At 41.8% G+C, this 20,004-nt stretch overlaps 1 protein-coding gene across 8 annotated transcripts in view; it reads left to right on the top strand.

Annotated features, from left to right (window-relative positions):
• TRERF1 (transcriptional regulating factor 1) overlaps positions 1-20,004 on the top strand; it is a 100,981-nt gene that overhangs the window by 22,902 nt on the left and 58,075 nt on the right. For 7 of the 8 annotated variants that reach the window (XM_039570001.1, XM_039569999.1, XM_039570004.1 and 4 more), the window contains exon 2: positions 5,549-5,604. The gene's annotated coding sequence lies outside the window, so the exon portion shown is untranslated. Of the gene's footprint in view, positions 1-1,378; positions 1,492-5,548; positions 5,605-20,004 lie in introns of those variants that run through there. The other variant, XM_010393647.4, reaches the window with a different exon arrangement.

Genomic DNA, 20,004 nt, shown 5'->3' with positions numbered 1-20,004 from the left:
GGTACTGGTTGCAGTATGTCTCTGCTACAGTGATTGTTGTGAGCTAGAGTAAGCAAGTGGTTCCTCTGGAGTGGTTTCTGCTGGACAGATATTAATGTAATCAAAATCACGTCTGCAGTACTGGTACATGTGTTTGAGGATAGGATCTACTGTCTTCAGGCAATATGGTGACTCCAGGACTCTTAATTCTGGAATTAGCAGTGAGAACTGGAAACATACCACCAGCTCACCAGAGTACCATTTAAAAGTTCCTTGGAGCCAAGTTGGTCTTGGGCTTGGCTTATTTCTAAGACATCTCAACAGGCAAAAAACTTGTAGTATGGATTTGGGGTTGATGGGGAGGGATTCTCAGTAAAGATCAGAGGTGACTGATGATGTCTAAAAGTGCTGCAGCAGAGAGACTCTCCTTTTGCTCTCTCTGCTGTGTCTTTTTGAATATGGTGTGCTGGAGACATGGGAGGTGCCCATGCAAGAGGCTGCCTTCAGCTAGAACGGGAGATGGAAAAGCAAGCTGTAAAATGGGGTTTGAGAAATGTTCATATCGCATAGGTTTTAAAGGTGCCTGCTGCTGCCAAGGTAACTTCATTTGTGTGTTTGTTTCAGCTTTCTGGCTTTTGTTTTTTGCCTATTTTAACAAAACTTCAAACATCCTCTTAGCCAATGACAGCAAGGTTTGCAAATCAAAACCAAATCTGAGCATAGCACTACACTTGAGTGAGCTGTGCTAATCTAAGACAAGCTTCTGTTTCCTGCTTGGAGCTTCTTCCCCATGCTCTCGTTTGGCACATGTACAGCACTGTGTGCTGACAGGCACCTTTGAGGCACAGATCAGTTAAAGAAGTGTCTGTGGTGGCAACTGCTCCAAGCTTGGTATTTCATGTGCTTTTTGGCTACCTACTTGTGGGTAGGAAGTAGGTGTTTGGAGTCATGTAGGCTAGAGAGAAGTCCTACATTTGTGAATTAACATCCGTAATGGAGTGGTGTCGGGTCATTTTTGTGTTCCTATGACCAGACAAAAAGCTTAATCTGCCAATGAAAGTATTTCCCATAAGAAGTCAGAGTGCAAGCAGTGTGCGAGCAGAATATTTTAGGCAGCGAATATGTTGAACTGATAAGAGTCCTGCACAGCCCAGCGCTGCGGTTTGCATAAAAGCAGCCCCTTAAAGACCCTGTGGTCTCATGTTCTATCAGCAACTCTATGACTGACTTTCACTTTCCCTACAGTAAGAGAAGAGATAGAGAAGAGAATCTGCCATCAGTTTTCTCTCCTTGCATTTTTCCAGACAGTTTGGCCTCAACAAATTGTACAGCCTCCCTCTCGTCTGCGTGGGAGAGTACAGACTGCTGCTGGCGGCAAGGAGGAGAGATTAACATTCATCTGTTCTCCTCGCTCGCTTTTCCATCCCGTGGGCATGGGAGACTTATGAGTGTTCCGCTCCTTTGGGGTGCATTTCTACTCATTGCCCTGATGGGAAGACCACAGAGACACCGGTAAGGTTGTGCAAGTTTCACATTGCTGATTAAATAGGCATATGAGGAAGTCAAGTGCAGTGGCTCCCTAGAAGAGGCCAGAGAGGAAGGTGGGAGGACTGGCATAAGCCGTAGGTTGCTCGCTTGCTCAGAGATCTCCTTTTCCACAGTCCGTGCACACTGAGGGCTTCATGGAAAGTGCCTCCTCACTTGGGTCTTCCATGAAAAGTGTGTTTTGACACACTTTGAAAAGTCTGTTCCAAGCAGAGATACTTCTTTGATCCTTACTCTCTGTTTTAATGTTGCATATATAGCCAGAAAATCAGATGGGGAATATGGGGAAAGAAATGATGGGGGGTTTTTGTTTATTTTTTGGGGTTTTTTTAAGGAAAGTCATTTCTGGTATGGAAGCTGAAGTTGATACTGTATGAACGTCTACAGTATCAGTACATAGCAATGCTTGGTAACACTCACATGTAAGATGAGGAGTTTTACTTTCACTTTGTGGCCTTGTCAGGGGCAAGGAAGGGTTTTGCAAACACATCTTTCTGAGTGACCCTGCTGCAAGGGGAGCTCTCAGCTGGCATTGTCCTTTGGTACCCATTTACCTACCTAGGAGTCAAGTACCATGGTGGGTGCACACCATGAGGGGTGATGGATCTGCTTGCTCATGCTTCATTCTGCACAACACCAGCCTCAGCCTGCCTGTGCAGGAGCAACAATGGCCTCATTGTCCCCAGCATCTTCTGCTACTGCCAAATTAAAGACTCTCTCTCAAGTAAGAGCCAGATATTCTTTCCCCTACTGCTCCCCATCCTAAATGGGGAGTGGTTGACAGTCAGCATTTGCTAATTTAGGACTTTGGAAGGTTCGTTCTCAATGAAATGCAGTTGGGAGGTCTTTCTCCTTCTTCAGTTAGTTCCTGCAGGAAAGAGGGCAGTAGGCCTCTTCCCATTGTTCCCAGTGCTAGCCACTGCCTGGTGGGATGTGATGAGCCAAGTGCCACCGCCATGGTGGCCTGGAGGTGATGGAGCTGCCAGTGTGGATGGTGGTTGCAAGAATCACAGAATCTGGGAAGCCTTACAACCGGGCAACCAGCTTCTTGCATGAGGTGGTGGAAGAATACAGATGTGGTAATTTTTTGAAAGATACGGTGAGGATTTTGCCTGGGGTAGCATGTGTATTGCTTACAGTGGCAGGGAATTTCTACAGAGCTTGTTTGAACTTCTGGAAGGATGTTGCTAACAGGCATCGAGTGTGGTGAGGTCAGTACAAGAGGAACAAAACCTCCCATTCAGATAAAAGCAGGGAAAGGGAAACACTGCCACGTGTCAGACTGGTTCAGGCTAAACTGGTCTGTGCAGTAATTTCTACAGCTCTCCAGAAACATACTATGGGTTTGAGCTTCCCAGCTCAGACAGGTCTACGTTCATGTTCCAGGCTTTGGGAAAGCAGGAACGTCACCATCTGTGTCCTACTTCATTTGAAAATTTAAAAAAGTCTTGAATGCCAGCCATCTGCTGATATTGCATCCAAACTTTATCCCCGTATCTGGGGGCAGAGGAGGAGGATGGTTTCTTTTGTGAGAGGCACTGTTCAAAGAGAAAGAGCTGCCTGTACCTGGGATGCTCCTGGATCCAGAAACCATCAGAGGAGCATGTGCAGGATGGCTTGGCGTCTCAGTCCAGCCACCTTTCTGTAGTACCAAAACAGTCTGGCCTAGAGGGAGTGAATCCGAGTCCCATCCTGCCCTCAGAAGCTTCAACACTTGGTTTATGGATTATTAAGAGGAGATTTGAGCATTTCTGTGCAGTGGATGCACAGTGATGGGTGCTTAAGAGCTACCATATTGATGTTTGACACAAAGAGATAAGTCACTTTTTCCTTGTAGCCTGGTCATTGGGCATAATGCTGTTTCAGAAATACATTGGGTTGTGGTTTTCCACAAGCTGGCTATGAAAATAGGCACACAGTCTTGATGGGAACTAACACGGGCACTTGGCTGGACACAGGACAAGAGCAAACTTGCTTCTGTTAAATTCTTATGACAGATCTTCCCCAGCAAATGCCCACTGAGTTTTGACTTAGTTATGAAGGTGCTTTTTCTGAAGTCAGCATGTTGGGTTTTTATGTTGTATTTCTCTCCTTTGTGTTACGGCAGTTGAATGCTGCTTCTGGCTTGATAGCTCTGTGTGAATGTGAAAACAAGTAAGGCAGTAGAGAGTTAAAAAAATCCATTAATTAAAATATTTACATTGGAAGCTGCAAAACATTTACTCTTTGAGTAAAACAAACTTCCCCATTGTTCTTGTATGATTGCTACAGTTACTCTGAAAATAGCCAGGAAGAGGTTGTGCTCTGAGGAATTTTACTGGGTTGGCAGGGGAATAGGAGGGTAGGGATACTGAAGTGGGCTCTTGGTCAGTGGCTCTCTTTTGTTCAAATCTGTCTGTAACATGGACAGATCTTTTCTTCCTAAGGAAAAAAACCAAAAAACTAACCAAACAAATTGAAAAAAAACCCCAAACCCCATAGCAGTGTATCTGCATTGTCACATTATTCTGGTAATGCCAAAAAAAAGACCAATCATCAGTAGAATCTGAGAAAATGGTATTTACAGGATGAACAGTTTATTTTTTAGCACTTAGTGTGTACTAGTGTACACTTAGGGGAAAAAGGAAGCACCCGAGAGCTGGCAATTTGGACCCCAGCTGGGGACCCACATGCTGCCATCCCCATTTTGCCAGTGGGGAAATGGCAGTGCAGTGTGGTGAAGGATGTCACCTCTCTGTGGCACTGAGCACCTGTGCCTTCCTGCTGGGGTCTGTTGGCATCATGGCTGCTCGGTGCTCAAAGGAAACCAAGTGAGGGTGCACCTGGTTTTGTACTTTAGGCACAGGGATTTACCTTCAGCAGAATCACTACAGGAGAGGTATGCAAACATGAAAACTGTTTGCTTCAAATCCTTTCATTCCTGTTGTATCTCCCCGCAGGTGCCTGGATTGAAAAATTAAGCATTGGTTGTTTTTTTAATAGTATTCTCTTGTCTGCCGTTTCACCACTGCACATTTCTGACCTTTTCCAGCCTGGCACTGGACTCAGAGGCTTCTGGGCTTCGTGGGCAGGACGTTGAAAGCGCTAAAAGAGTGTGAAGGGATTGGTTTGGCTGTTTTTTTAGGTCCTTCATTCACACTTCTTACTCTAGGCAGACACTTAGAACTTTTCAGGTTGCCAGATGGGAGGTCTCTCTTCTGCCCTAGTGACTCATGGGCTGGCTGGATTGCAGGTCATGTCGTCTTTTCTTAGTAGTGCTGTGGCAAAGTGTTTGTTCAAGCCTGAGTCCATCCTGACTGTAAATTTTATTGTCAATTTTAAGGTTGCAAATTTGTTGGCTAGGTGTGTGGTATTCTTTCGTCTGATCCCAAGAATGCCAGGCTGTGTTATGTTTACCTATATTATAAAAACACCTTGGTTGCTTTGGAAGGTTGGTCTGTAAAGGAGTTAGGAAATTAAATATACTTTTTCGGGGTAGGCATCATTTAAACTTGAGCATGAGAGTTTTGTTCCATCCGTTTCTTGCATGCTTTACTGTTTTTAAGAGAGGCTGCATGCTGACAGTTTCTTGGCCTGGAGATAAAAAGCGCTGCTTACCCAGGTTTGATGGTCTGATGGAAAATTGTCTCCACGATGTATGACACCGCTGGGATTATTTCTAGCCATTACCATTGGTCTCATTTTACAACTGTTCACATTATGTAATTTGATGCTCATTTAATTTAATGAGAGGATGCTGCAGACTTACTTATGACTCTGCAGGACAACCTGTATGCTTTGGCCACCTCTGTTAGCCCTGCCAGAGGAGGAAGAGCATGTTTCTTACAGGGCATGTTACAGTATCTTTAACACCTTTATTATCCACACTTCCCAGATTGCCACAAATGGGAGAGCGACTTGCCTGGGGTGTAGATTATACTGGAATGGCAAGAGAAGTTTAAGGTTTTTTTTTTCTTGAACTGGCTATTAGACTTTTGTTGTAAGGTTATCAGGAGGTATTAATGGACTTTTCCTTTTGTTGCAGATGGAATTTCATGACTTGCTGTATTTTGAATAGGACAAGGAGATGTGTCTGATAAGGTAAGAGAGAGGGTAAGATAAACATGTTCCTACACAAAACTGTCACACTAGTTGGCTTTTTGGGTTGAGGATAATATTTTTTTCCCTGGTAGAACCCCGCAAATAATTGCAATAATTATTTTTAAGTTAAATCTGCCTCTAAGCCTCTGAGCAGAGACCATCTCTGTTCTATACAGCTTCTGACCCAGTCCTTTCTCCTGGTGAACTGATGCACAAAGACCAGAAGACAAAACTTACACCCTTTCAGGCATAGGGGTTAGCAAGATAGTCATGCTATTATTTTACAGCTTTTTTTTTAAAGTAACAGAGGGTGTGGAGAAGTTTTTCTTTAGTTTTGGTATATTGCCTCCCACCACATCCCCACCCCTGATATTTAAAAGTTCAAAAGATCTTCAAACTGTTTTAACTTCTACACTTTAAAACTTGTTTTTCTTGTTGCAGTACTTTTAAATTTGGACTGTTTTTTATTAGGACAGAGTATATATTAATAGAAATGCTCTAGATTTGAATTTGAAATTAATATTTACTGTCACTAATGTGCTGAAGGAAGCTGCAAGTTTGCTGATCTTTTAAAATTAATTTTTAATAGTATTTTTAAAAGGCAGTGTTTAGATGGATACTTTTTTCCTTTCAGTTTCTGCTTACGAGGTTTCCACTGTTAGAGAGGAGTAGATGTCTCTAAAACTCTTTAAGTGTTGGGAGAACCATATTCAAACAACAAACAGCCAATCACAAAAGTAATATTATTACCTAGGGGTTGTCACTGTCTTTCAGTGTACAATCCACACTGCAACTATCTAGCTCTATCACTTGTGTGTTTCATTTTTGTCTCCCCCTTCTTCTTGAGTTCTGTACCATTTACAGGCTTCAGAAATCCCTATTGTTCTTTTTGGCTCTTGGTTGGAAAATGTCATGGAAACAGCTAAATGTGTGCTGCCATTGTATGAGGATCAGAACTAAATGACTTTTTCCTTGGATTCAGACATTTAGCTCGTGTAGATGCTCTTGAGGTTTTTTGGTTTGTCAGTTTGGTTTTTGGTTTTTTTTCATTTAAGTTTTAATTTCCAAGTAGAGTTGGCCTTTGGAGGGTGGCTGCTCAAGCAAGAACTGAAAACTTTGAATGGCTCTTGGCACTGTGTGGAGTATGTAAGAATCAAAGACTTGGTGGCTGCCTGGTTTTTTTTTTGCAAGTGTTAGACATTTTGTCCATTCAAACCACCCTCTTTCATGCCACTGTTGGATTGTGTTATGAATATTTTATCTAAAGGCTTTCTCTCTACACGAAGGTGGTCTGGTGTGTATAGTTGGTAGCACACAGCTCTCCAGGTGAGAGCTTGCAGTCTGCAGCACTGTTACACAAAGCACCTCGCATGCATACCTCAGTTTGTTATGTAAACAAGCTGCTTCACCTGCACGTGTTCCAACCAGTCCTCCTGTACTCCAAGAACGGGTAATTAAAATTGTTTTCAGGACTTCTTAGAGCTTTCAGCCCAACATGCACTGGCACCCCTCTGCACCACCCCATCACACTGTGCCAGTGGCAATACTGTGGCTGCAGACTGAGCAGTGCCCACTGTGGCATTGGCACCAGCGTGCGTGTGCTCTTGTTGAAAAGAAGCACAGCCAGAATGAGACCAGGTAGAAGTGCTCGTGTTCAGGCTGCTTTGTTCAGATTCAGTTCACTGAGAAGTCTGTCCAGTGTCAAAGCAATGCTGGGGGCTTCGGTGTGCGTCAGCAATTGGGACAGGACAATTTGGTGAGACAACAGTTTAGTCACAGTCATTCAGCTGCTAGTATTTCCTGAAGACATTATTCTCATGTATTATATAAGTATTTTATAGTGTACATATATTACAGTGTTTAATTTTATGTACTGCTCTCTTCTGTGGAGTAAATATTGATAAATCTGTGTGCTGTAGCAAGGGCAGCTCTTGTGGCACAGCAGCTGATTGCTGTTGTACTGTCTCTGCCAGTGCAAGCTCACTCTCCCCTTTCCTCCTTAAACAACCACAGAGGAGGCTCTGTTTCTAGCAAGTTCTGCAGCTTGAGGCTGTGACACCTCCTCTCACCACTGCTTTATTGCCAGTCCCAGGCACGTGCAAATTGTCAGCTAGGTCCCAGCAACTGGACTGGTTTTAAAGTGAGATTCTGTGATGAAGAAGTAGCACTTCCCACTGGCTCTTGTCTTTCACCTCTAGAAGGAAATATTCTATCCTCATTTTGTGTGATACCTTCTCAGTGTAAAATTAAATTCTGAGCCACGAATGTGTGTATCTTGCTCTCCTTTCTCTGAGAGGGCTTTGTTTATCCTTTCCCAGCAGCCTGGGCTGGAGAAATGCTACTGTTCCACTCCTGGTCCTCCTGTGTTGCAAGAAGTGTCTGTCCTGGTCATGTTCCTTCTCAAGGCTGCAGGTGTCACTCATTCTTTCAGCTATCTCTAACTACTAAAGCGGTCATCAGCGATAGTTCGTTTATTTAACTTTTTAACCTTTTTCTTCCTTTCTGCATTTCTTCTCCCCATTTCCATTTAGGTTTTCATCCTTGCAGACAGTCATCTGGATTCTGCCCCAAACATGCCCTCAGGTCTTGACTGTGCCTCCTATCAATGTTTTCCCTTGGTTGCTTACAGTTTTCATGGATATTTCCTGACCCATTCCCTTCTGTTTCTTCTTCTGGAGGAATCAGTCTGAAGCACTCCCATGTTTCTTGCTGCCATTGCAATTAAAGGGGTTTAGATCCCATTTAAAACAACAATAGATGGTCCAGTCTGTGCAGAAATAATCTGGTTTTAATGCCAGCCATGGTGACTTCCTTATAATGTCTGGCTTTTGGCATCTGTTCTACTGATTATGTGATGGAGTAGAATAAAAAAAATGAATAATAGCTCTTTTAATATTCCTGAAGCCTAGTGATGAAATTATGAGACTTGGCAAGCTTGCAACAATGTTGATAGGTGCCAGACCTCTCACCCAATATTTTCTTTTCCTTCCCCCATATTTCCCTGTGCCTTTATCTTGCTTCCTTCCGAGCAACTTGGAGCACTTGTGAATAGCAAGTCCAGTTTCGCATGAGGTCTGCCCGACAGCTCAGGTCATAAATACAAAATCGTTCTATAAGGCCTAATCTATTTTCAGAGGTACGTTTATGAGATAAAAATTACTTTAATCGCTGAAAAAGCATTGTGTCATTTTTGAAAGGAAATGACAAGGAAGTAACTGTTATCAGGGTTATTTTCACCCACCATTAGCTTAGACCTGACAAATGGTGTCTGCAAGGTCTCTTGTCTTAACAGTTCCAAATTAGGCTGCCAATTAATATTGACTATCTAAAAAGCAGTAGGTTGATGTATATTCTATTATTAATAGCTGTTAATGCCCTTCATAATAGTAATCTGTTTTGCAAACATTTTCTGGTCGTTCTTTTCTAACGAGTCTTGGCAGTGAAACCCCCGATTTTACACATGCAGAACCACAGTAACTCGCTGAAGTGTTTGTGTGGGTTTTGGGTTTTTTTTTCATTTTGGGTGTGTTTGTCTTGTTTACTGGGAGTAACGCCTGGTTGTGATGAGACCAAATAGATGCAAAGTCCAGCAATTATTTCTGTCCCAACTGGTACATTGCGGTATGAGTTTAATAATTTCCTTTGACATTACCTGTGAATATTTTTGTCTCTGCAGAAGCCATCTTAGGAAAACTTTCACAATAAGAAAGGTAATTAGAATAAAACGGTAACAGGTAATTTGAGTTTCTTTTCTTGTGTTGTTTAGCTGTTATGTCACAATATGTGGAAAGTACCTGGAAAGCACAGGGAGAGAAATGGGAAATATCATGCATGAGGAAAAGCCTCTAGATAAGAGTGTGTAGGGGGAGAATATATACATAAATGTAGACATCAAGGTAAATGCTTTTTCCTTTTCTTTTTCTTCCAGAAAATTTGAATATTTGCACAATCTGATGTTGCAAGTTTTAAATGCTTAACACTTCTAAAAGAATAAATTACTTTAGTGCCTGAATTCATAGATAGCTGTCAGCTTCAAAGGATCAAGTGAGTTGGAAGGAATGTCTGGAGAACTCAGTATAGGCAGGTATCAGGCAGAATATAGAAACGAGGGAAGTATATTCGTCTAATATAACAGAGACCTAGATGTAATTTTATATATAAATTAAGACTAATTATGCTACAAAAAAACCAGACTTCTGTGGTTCTGCTTTTAGTGTAAATGTAGGATACTCACTTCCCCCTCCCCATCTCTGTCACACTGGATTTCTGAAGCTGCTTGTTACAAGAATCGTGTGGCTTCTGTAAAAATTAAGATGAAAAATTCACCAATTTAATACTTTTCCACCTACCCTTACAAAAAGGACTACCTTTGGCTTTGGAATATCCTTGTTGTGAGCTTGGCTGGCTCTGTAAGATGTAAGTAACTTTGCACTCTTGACTAAGCAATTAAGAGAAACTGAAATCAGTACTATAAAATGCCCATTAAAGCTATAGGGATGAGATGGAAAGAGCCATTTCAGCTTCTGCTTGAGAAGTGATCTGCAGCTCCCCTTGGGGTGCGTAAAGCATGAAGATGAGGTGTAGCTGAGGTGCTTGCTGCTTGTCTTCCACTCCCCCCAGTGAGCCAGGGCAGGGTACTAAACCTGGCCACAACCACTGGCTTAGACTTCTCCCTGGGGTTATTTTTCCGACCTAAGTTCTCTGGGCTTCAGGGGGAGCACAGGCACAAGGGGGTGTCAGGGCAGCTCCTGGGGTTGCAGCTGCCCCTTCAGGGTGGGCACCCACTGCAGCAGGACTATGGGGTGACGGGAGCATTGCTGCTGGTGCTCATCCCTGAGCCCACCACCCTGGCTGGACACACCCTCCTTTCATCCTTCTCTGATGATGGTGGTGTGACTGGAGCTGGCAGATGGGGAGTGGGGAGCAGGTGACCCTCCCCTTGGGGGCACACAGGGTACCAGCTCTGTGGCTGTGGACTGGCTGCCAATTTTAGGTGATTGAAAATAACGCTGGCAGCCAGAAACTTCCAACTGCAGCTCTGCTAATGACTGGTGTTGTGGTTTTGGGCAACTCCCTTGGTTGTCTTTGAGTCAGCTCCCCTTTCAGTAAAAAGAGGATGATACTTACCAGTGAAATGATTAATTATTCTTCTTCAGATGTCAAGGTCCTGCCATGTATTGTTACCCTTGGTATGGACAACCTTCTGTGCTTTTTTTAAGCCTGGCTTGAAGAACATTACATATTGTAGGGACTATTTTGTTTCGTTTTGTTTTTTCCTTTTTTTCCTGTCAGTTGATGAAATGGATCCAATTGACTCTCAATACCAAAGTGCCAACCACTGCTACCACTTGGCCCTTCTCTTCCTCTTTTCCTTTCTCTCTGCATCTCCCTCTTGACTGTCCATTCTTCATATCAGACCTTTCCTAAATTAAAGACAGAGTGCCAGATAAGAGTTAAAAGGAAAATTTTAGTTGAGGCTCCTAGCAGTGAGGTTAAGGGTTTGTTACTGGTGTAGTGAGACACAGAAATGTTCTGATTTTTTCTCTGAAACCTGTTCCGTGTGAAGGTTGTGCAGTTTCCAAGCTCAGACTTGGCTGCCAACTTCAGACGTGCTAGTAACTTGATGGTTTTTAAAAAATATAGAAAATAAACAAGTCTAAAAATAATATTTTGGGGGGAGGGGGGCTGAGTGAAAAATTTCAAAATTCATACATGAGATTAAATTTAATTTAACCCCCCCCCTAGATATTTAAATTAAAGGAGAATATTAGTTAAGGTACCCAGAGAGAGCTCAGAGAACACCCAAAGCTAGTTTACTGTTAATCTCCCACAAAAAATGTTCTCTTTGGGTTCATGAGTGGCCTCCAGCTGCAGGTGGTAACTTCCTGCTCCAGGTGGAAGAGAGGAAGGATTGAAGGAGCTGAGAGGAATCCATATTCCACCCAGTGGGATGCTGGGGCTGTAAGGGGCAGGCAGCTCTCAGTGCTCCTGCTGGGTTCCTGTCTGCAGCCCAGGCAGCCAAGCACACTGGGTGGGACTCTTGTTCACTCTCTGGTGGCCCTCGTGATGCTCAGACAGTAGCCAGGGCTCCTGTGACTTGTGGACTTCATAAACCCCAAAAAATGGGCTTCAGTTTTAGAAAACATAGTATTTGAAGTACATTCAAAGGCTTCAGTCCCCAAAATGAGCCTCTGGTGTCTGTTCATCCTGCCCTGCTAGAGCCAATCATGAACTCTCACTCAGTGATTTCTATAGCAAGTCCGTAACTTCTGGTGTTACCTTACAGAGATGTCCTTTCCTGACTATAAATGACAGTAGGAGGCCTGTCCCATATTTTTTTCTCTGTATCCATGGAGGTATGTAGTACAGTACCTGGATATAGTATAATGCATGGTGCTTTTGTTAAATACAAGTTGCTGTCATTAAGTTAAAAAGTGGAGACATATATGGATTTCATAAACTTTGTTTCTCAAATCTGCCATTTCCATGCTTGGAAATCACTTCATGTGCCTCGTTTATGCACAGAAAAATTTGAATCTCCAGCACCAATTAACATTAGGTAGAGCAACAGAACAGTAGATGGCTGTCTGTCCTGGAGCTCTGGCAAAAGCCTTGAATACCCTGAATGGAGGCCATGGAGCACTTTGAAGACAAATGAACTTTGATTTTAATATTCTGATGGTGCGTGGGGAGCAGCAGGTGCTTCTGAAGAGTTGTGCTCCAAGAGCCATGCTTGTTGGAGTTACCTGAATGCAGAGGTCTGTATTTCTGAATGGATGGCACTGCTGCAAAGTGGGAAAGATGGAAATGCCAAAGGAATTGCACAAGATTTTAGTCAGCTTGACAAGATAGAAAGTGGTTCTTGGAGAAACTGCATTTAGCCAGCTTGCTGTCAGTGAATTTCTGAGCACACTACGCATTATATCAATCAAATGTAATTATGTACAGTCAGGCAGAGAAGATTAATTCTGAATTCTTCAAAACCTTTTCATCTGACCAGAAGCATCTTTTGGGGACCTAGTTTTGGCTAATGTATTCTTTATCTTCTGAGTAAATTTTGGTAGAGACATTTAGCCATTTTGTTGGTAAGTCACTGATAACCATTATCCTCTTGGATAAGCCAAATATGCAGACTGTTTAAACACTTGATATAAGATGTATTCTCTGAATCTTTCACTGTTCTTTTGGTATTTTCTTTTCCAAAGTGAATGGACCAGAAAAGCATGTTGCCCTTGTTGTTACTGTTTCTTAGATAACATTTTCCTCCCTGCCTTGCTCTTACCCATCCAGAGGTTATGTTTCCTCGCTTAGCTGCAGATTTGTGCAGGAAATTTAGTGTCTAGATGGTGCCTGCTGTGACCCTTAGTCATTTTTTACAGGATTGCTGCCTTCCCAAATGCAGTTCCCCAAGGGTATCTCTCAGAGTTCTTTATTCTTTTTTTTTTTTTTTTTTTAATTCCTAGAAGTTTGTAATTTTGTGTTATGGCTGTATTAAAACCAGCTGGTGCTCTGACAAACTATACCTAGCTAAAAATACACTTTACCAGAAAGTAGCCTTAATAATTTTTTTATCATTGCTCCAGGTTTCATGTTCTGTACAGATGAGAAGAACTGATTTCATTTTTTCTTTCTGATCCCTGGTAATGGCTATGGACAGCATCCCATTAGGCCCCCAAAATGCCAAGAAAAAAATAAGAAGTAGTACATGGTGTCATTACAAATAACACAGGATTTTGTATCACTGAACTTCTTGTACCCTGCAGTTTAGGTTTGTGTGAACATAATTACAGCTTTGAATTCTTTCTTTTAAATATTGCATGTATGTGGGGGAGTAGTTGTTTTGTTTTTGCTAAGTAGCATTTTTCCAGACAATTGCATTCATACCACTTGTGTTCTTTTTTGAAGGTTAAATTTAATATTGATAGGGTTTTTTGGTCTAGTTTTTATATGAGATTAAGTACCAGACAGTTGCACGTTTACCATCAACTAATAGTCAAAAGGTACAGTCTCACAAAGACTTGGCTAAAACTAAATGAATAGTTCTCAATTTCCTGTGGGTGTGGGGTTTTGTGTGTGTGTGTGCACTGCTTACCAATAAGGAATGGAGCAACTTTCTTCTGAGATAGCTATGTTGCCAACTTTTATACTGCTGAAGTAATTTTTTTAAACAGGAGGAAGAAAAAAAAGTTCATAAATTGTCAAAAGGAATTTGACTGCAAAGTGTGCCAGCAGGGTTGGGTCTGTTTTTCCTCCTCCATTTTATCAGGAGGAAGGTAGGCTTTTGTGCTTTATTGCCCTTCTGCTTTCAGATGGTGAGCCCTCACAGTATACTGTTTTCATGATTTATTCCAACAGTTGCCTGTGAGTGTAGTGTTTGAACACAGCTCATGGAGATTAAAAAGGTCAAGACTTTTACTTTCACTGAGATGTCGTACTCGAGTAACCTCCTTAGGGCAGTGTGAGAAGGGTGGGGGATTTGAGCGATGATACCCTCCCACCAAAGGCATCTTCTGCTGGTCAGGAAATGTTCTGTCTGGTCTGTTACAGGTTCAGATGAATTTTACCTCTAATACATACTAGTGTTGTCACTTTAATCCTGTTCATTGCTAGGTCTTATTCTAATGATGGCATGGTATTTCTTTTACAAAGGAAAATGTGCACTCTCTGGCCCTTGTCCTAGTCTGTGCTGTTAAAAGACAGGGAAACGAGTAGACCTGACTGTATCCCACTTAAACTGCCTCTGGGTTTCTTGAGTAGACAACTTGGAAGAACAAATTATCTCCTGTCCTTTTTCTCTCTCTGCTTTCTTCTCCTGACTTGCAGCTTAAAATATCATCCCCTTTTGTAGCCTTAAGAGAGGTGGATGATTAAGTCTTCATTACAAGTATTCTCTGAAGTTTAATTAGTTACACCATCAATCCCACTAACAGAGCCCAGTGGAAGTAGAGCTTTTTGACGCCATGCTAGGAGGATATGCAACAAGCTTTCACTGATTGAAAAACGTGCTTGGGATATGCCTGTGTAGCTTGCCGTGTAACTTTTTCCTTTGATGATCTTTTGGATGGCCCATGCTGCCTAGAAAATTTGGCATTTCTACCAAGAGAGGTTGTTGAAGAACTCTCCAGGGATGTCTGCATTATCTCTCTAGCTATTGTTAAATGTGTGCTCCATGTGTCACTGACTCAGGGAGCAGCTGTTGTTCCTCACTTCTGGTTTGAGGGTCGGAGCCAGATGAGGCTGTGTTCTTGCTTCTCCAGTTTTCAGACATGGTGTGAGGGAATGAAAGGAATAAGATGGCATGCTCTGAATACCCTGATGAAGAGTGAGTCTTGAAACTATTTGTAGCTCTGATTATTTGACACACAAAAGGAGGTGAAAACTATTGTTTAATGTAGACTTCAGCAGGATCAGTAGTTAAGTATCATCTGTAGGATGATCTGAAATTCTGACATTGGTTTCTGGTGAGACCTGGTATTACATGAGGTTTGAGTGAAAGTAGCAATGGCCACTGCTCAGCAAAATCATAGGTGACAGTGGTTAATACAAGGTATTCTCTTATGTTATTAAAGTGCTTTTATTAAAACAAGAAAGATGACTGTATGGCCAGATGTTGATGGATCCTGGTGCAAGAATCAAAGCAAGCAATACTCTTTAGGCACTAGTGAGTCACATACAGTTTGGAGATCCTGTGCTGTCTGTCATGCAAGACAAGTTCATATTTGCATAGGCTGCCTTTTTTTTATGCATGGCTTTTGTTTTCACTACTGATTAAATTTTAAATTATTTGCTTATGTTTTTAGCTGTTGATGTAATATTAAAGTGTTACTCCTTTTCTGATTGCTTGTTGTGTATATTTACTTCTTATTAAAGAAATACTTTTTTATTTAATTGTAGAATAGTAGCTAAAAAATAGTAGAAAGTGAGAGATAGGCCTTCTATGTTACTTTTCTCCTATTTAAAACAAATTGAGACTTATGTGATATTTACTAGCAGTCTCTTGCTGATCTAGAGAAATTATTTTTAAAGATCAGGTCCTGAGAGTATTCTTTTCATTTGGAAGGGGTTAACATGAGCTTTTCATGTTCAGCCAATGTGGCTGGGACATAGAAACACAACCATACAGACTGCTGTAGGTGAGAATGTGGTTTGTATAAGTAGTTTTCTTAGCAGGTGATGAACTCGTTCCTTAATCATTTAATTACTTAATTTCAGGAAATCTTTTTGGGGGAAGAAGATGTCTGGGAAGTTCTGCCAGAGACCTGCATAGATGTGGTAATAGAGAAACAAAGAGATGATGACATCCAAAGTTGGATGCAGGGCAGGAAGCGCTGGAGAAAGGGTTGGCCAGAAATGCTGAAATACAGAATTTAGGGAGGCAGGACATGAGGACTTCTGGTGGTCAGCCCAACAGCAAGTCACTGTAGCTTCAGAGTTTCCACCTGTGTGAGACAATTTATAATACAAATCTCAGAAGTGCTGTGAAAGTAATTAATGCTTTCAGTGGAAGATCACAGGATGCTTTGAATAAAGCTTTACAAAAGTGCACAGTGTTCTTACACACAAACTATTTGGTATTAATAGTACCTCTTAAATGACAAGGAAAGTGAAATGTGCCAGATTTGTGAAGCTGGAGAAATGTTTGCTCATTATTTTGAAACAGATAGAAAGTGCAGATGGAGAAGGGAGGATTGAAACCTAGGTTTGGAGCAGAAAGTCCTATAGGCTGTCATCAAGGATGTGGTTTGGAAAACCTTCATTTTGTTACCTTGTGTCTGTCAATTGGCTTTGTAGGTGGCTGAGCATGTTTCTGAGGAGGTTGAGGGGGAAGAGAGTGTTCGTCAGTGCAGAGTAATGGAGGGCAGAGGAAGCTGCTGCGCGAACTCTCTATTTGAAGATGTGGCAAACCAGGAACTGCTATAGTCCTTTTCTGAAATAGGAAATACATGCAGCCACAAAAGACAAGTGACTGGCTGGAGCCTATAATAGAAATATGAAGTTGCAAGAAGTAGTCTTTCAGCCTGCTTTGGTGTTTGGATAATACTTCAAAAGCTGAAAAAAAGGCCGATGTGCCACCTTGCCTGCAGAATTACAACTGGCAGCATTTTAACCTGCATGTGCACAGTACAGTTATGCTTTCACAGAATCAAAGAATGTTTTGGGTTGGATGGGAGCTTAGGGATCATCTAGTTTGAACCCCCCTGCCATGGGCAGGGATAGCTTCCACTCGACCAGGTTGCTCAGAGCTCCTTTCAACCTGGCCTTGGACACTTCCAAGGATAGGGCATCCACAGCCTCTATGGGAAACCTCCTTCCAGTGCCTCACCACCCTCACAGCAAAGAATTTTTTCCAGAAGTATAGTGATGCCTTTATCCATGCTGCTTGATGTCACCAAGATGCAGGGACTCTTCATAGTGGGGGATCATTGCTGCCCTGTTCCCAGCTTTGGAGCGTCTCTGTCTTGTCCATGCTCCAGTTCTCCTCTGCCACAGGCTTGATGTGGGCTTACAAAAATGGTTTGGTTTGCTTGAAACCAGCTCACAGAGAACAGGAAAGATTCCCATTGTCTCAGATGGCTGGAGCTTCGTGCTGTATTTCAGTTGAGTTGTTAACAGTGAGGTGTGACCTTTCTGTGAGCAGGTGAGAAGTGAAAGTTCTGCCTCTCCCTTGCTTGGATACTAGCATGCTCAGAAATGAGGAAGTAGCTTTAACTTTGTGATGGAGGCCAAAGCACTAAAAAAAACCCCAAACCCACTTATTCAGAGAAGTGAGTCCTCAGCTTGATTATTTAGGAATAGCTACATGATGGTCAGGGTGTGTTCTCCTGATGGACTAGTATGGCCAATGAAACATTTCATTTTTAAATGAGCCGTGGTAGATATGTTCCAATATCCTAGGGAAGGCTTTGTGGCTAGTGATTAATTCTGGTAATTAATTCTGCTGTTGGGCTAGTGTTCAACAAATGACTGCACAGGTTTTACTTAAGCAACACTAACCTGAGGAGTTGTGTTGAAATTTCTTTGACCTTTGTTAAGAAGTTAAAGCTCTATTGAAGTTTAGCCTAGGAGAACACCTTTAGGTCTACATTATATTCCTGTTCTGTGAATAGATCCATGTGGGAAAAACAGCACTGAGCACTTGGTTCTGGCATCTAGACCCTTGCTTATAAAGGGAATCCTCTCATACAAGTTGTAACATCAGCTGACTTCACCACCTCTGGCTCTGCTGTGACAATGGGTTCAGATTCTTCTGCTCCTGCTCCCCTTTGTGCTGCTTTTCCAGCACACCACTGCAATGCTGGTGCCATTTGTCTAAAAGATGAAGTGCTCTTACTCTAGAAAAGTGAAAGTAGTACAACTGAATTGCTACTTTTGTCTATAAATATTACTGCTATTTAATAATGATGATAGAAATTCTCTTTTTTTGGGCTGAAAGCAGAAGCAGCACTATGTTCTGACTCAAGTTCAACCACAGGGATTTTTTTTATAGCCATTAAACGCCTTATTGTATTTTAAAAAAACAAAACAAATATTTTTGCTTTGGAAGAATGAGTATCTGATATGACAGCATAGAGCAAAAGTTTATTATGCATATACAGTTGAAATAAGTTAACTTGTTTAAACTGTATTGTAGACGCAGTGCTTCTGCATTTGAAAAAGTTTCATGACTTCATATAACCATATCAACATGTTTCCATAGTTAATTTCCAGCCTACAATTGTATTATCCCTTGTCTAATGGAACATCATAATATTAAGTAAACTAATAACCCTAATGTTAATGTTGCTGATGCTTTATTAGATACTACATAAAGAAAAAAACCAACCAAACACCAAAACAACAACAACAAAACAACAAACTGCAATCCTGCACTGACTTAACCAGGGTATGTTTTAACTCATGAAGCTTTTCTGTAGGGGGAAAGTGGAGGTCACATCTAAAAATGCTGTATCCAGTGCTCAAAATGGAGCAGCACACAACAGTATGCTGAACTGTTGTGTACTGTTGCTTGAGAGGACATCAGATGTGCACCCAGTGCTGTTCAGTACTTCTCTGCAGAGAGGAACAGACTATGCTGGGACTTCCATCACATGTATTTATGTCCACATATATGCAGCAAATAGAGAATTAATGCAGTGAGTATGGATGGGTGATGAGGCAATGTGGAAAGGGAAGGGAGAAATAACAGCCTTTAGTTGGTAGAACTGAGGTAATTTTATTTCATGGGCCCTGGTAATTATACTGAACAAAGCTATTTCTTTCTAAATTTGAAAATTCCACCGAAAAACAGGGATATGGCGAATACGTCCTCTGTCACACTGGGAGTTAATTTCCTTCTGATGTGGGCTTATTTGAGTAGTCTGAATGTTAGCACAGGTCAGTCCAACTCTGTACATTATATAGAGGGTAGGGCTTGCTACATTCAGGAGAGAGTTTACATTGGAAGGGAGCTGGGGTGATGGGAAAAAGCTAACAAAACATAGAGGCCTTGCAGCACTGCTAAAAGAATGGATATGGTTTTTGGATGCAAAAGCCAAACGTGTCTTCTAGTAGCATACGATGTTTATCAGTGTATGATGGCACAGGATCATTACTGGAATACAGAGTCCCAATTCTTATGTGCCTGCAGAAAGCTGAGAGATTGATTACAGTTGGAAAACCTGTTTTACTGTTAGACTATTTTTTTCCTAAATAAAAAGCTTTGCACGCTTGCTTCACGTGAAGTGGATGAGTTGTATTTTGCAAATATCTATAGAGGGAAAAAAGTACAAAACTCTTCAGTTTAGTAGGAGGAGGTGTAATGAGATTGAATAGCTGAACGTTGAAACCAGATGAATCTGGGCTACTTGTAACACACAAATTATTAAACAGAATAAATTATTCGCTAAAACAGCTCCCTTTGGATGTGATGGATTCCTGATCACTTGCCTGGGAGTTAGACCTACATGTTTTTAGCAGGGGGGAGTATTGCTGTGCATATGTTTATAGCAAGCAATGTATCAGCTTGTGGTAGGTCTGTGGCACACCTTGGGTGCAAGGTCACACTGGTGATTGCAATGGGATGTTCTGTTTTCCACATCTGTGGGAGGTGGGTAGAGACCACCTGATGCTGTGAAATATTCTATCAGCCCAGTCTCCTGAGTATCATCTCTAGGAGGTTGGTAAGGTTTTCTGGTTTGTTGTTTCTTTTCTCTCTTTGGCAAATCTGCTGGGTTTTGATACGTGACTCAGAAGGGAGAAAGCAGAATTTAAGTCCTGCCTACCCATCCGTGTGGAGAGGGGCTTCTGTAGCTAGATTACAGAGAGTCCTGAGGGCCTTTGGGGTTTTTTATTTAATAGTTGAGGGTGTGGGGTTTTTTGGTTTGTTTCTTTGAGGAAGATTAAAGGAGTCTGATAAGTCAA

The sequence above is a fragment of the Corvus cornix genome, chromosome 3, assembly GCF_000738735.6.
Source record: "Corvus cornix cornix isolate S_Up_H32 chromosome 3, ASM73873v5, whole genome shotgun sequence".
NCBI lineage: Eukaryota > Metazoa > Chordata > Aves > Passeriformes > Corvidae > Corvus > Corvus cornix.
This window is presented reverse-complemented; position numbering and strand designations above follow the sequence as displayed.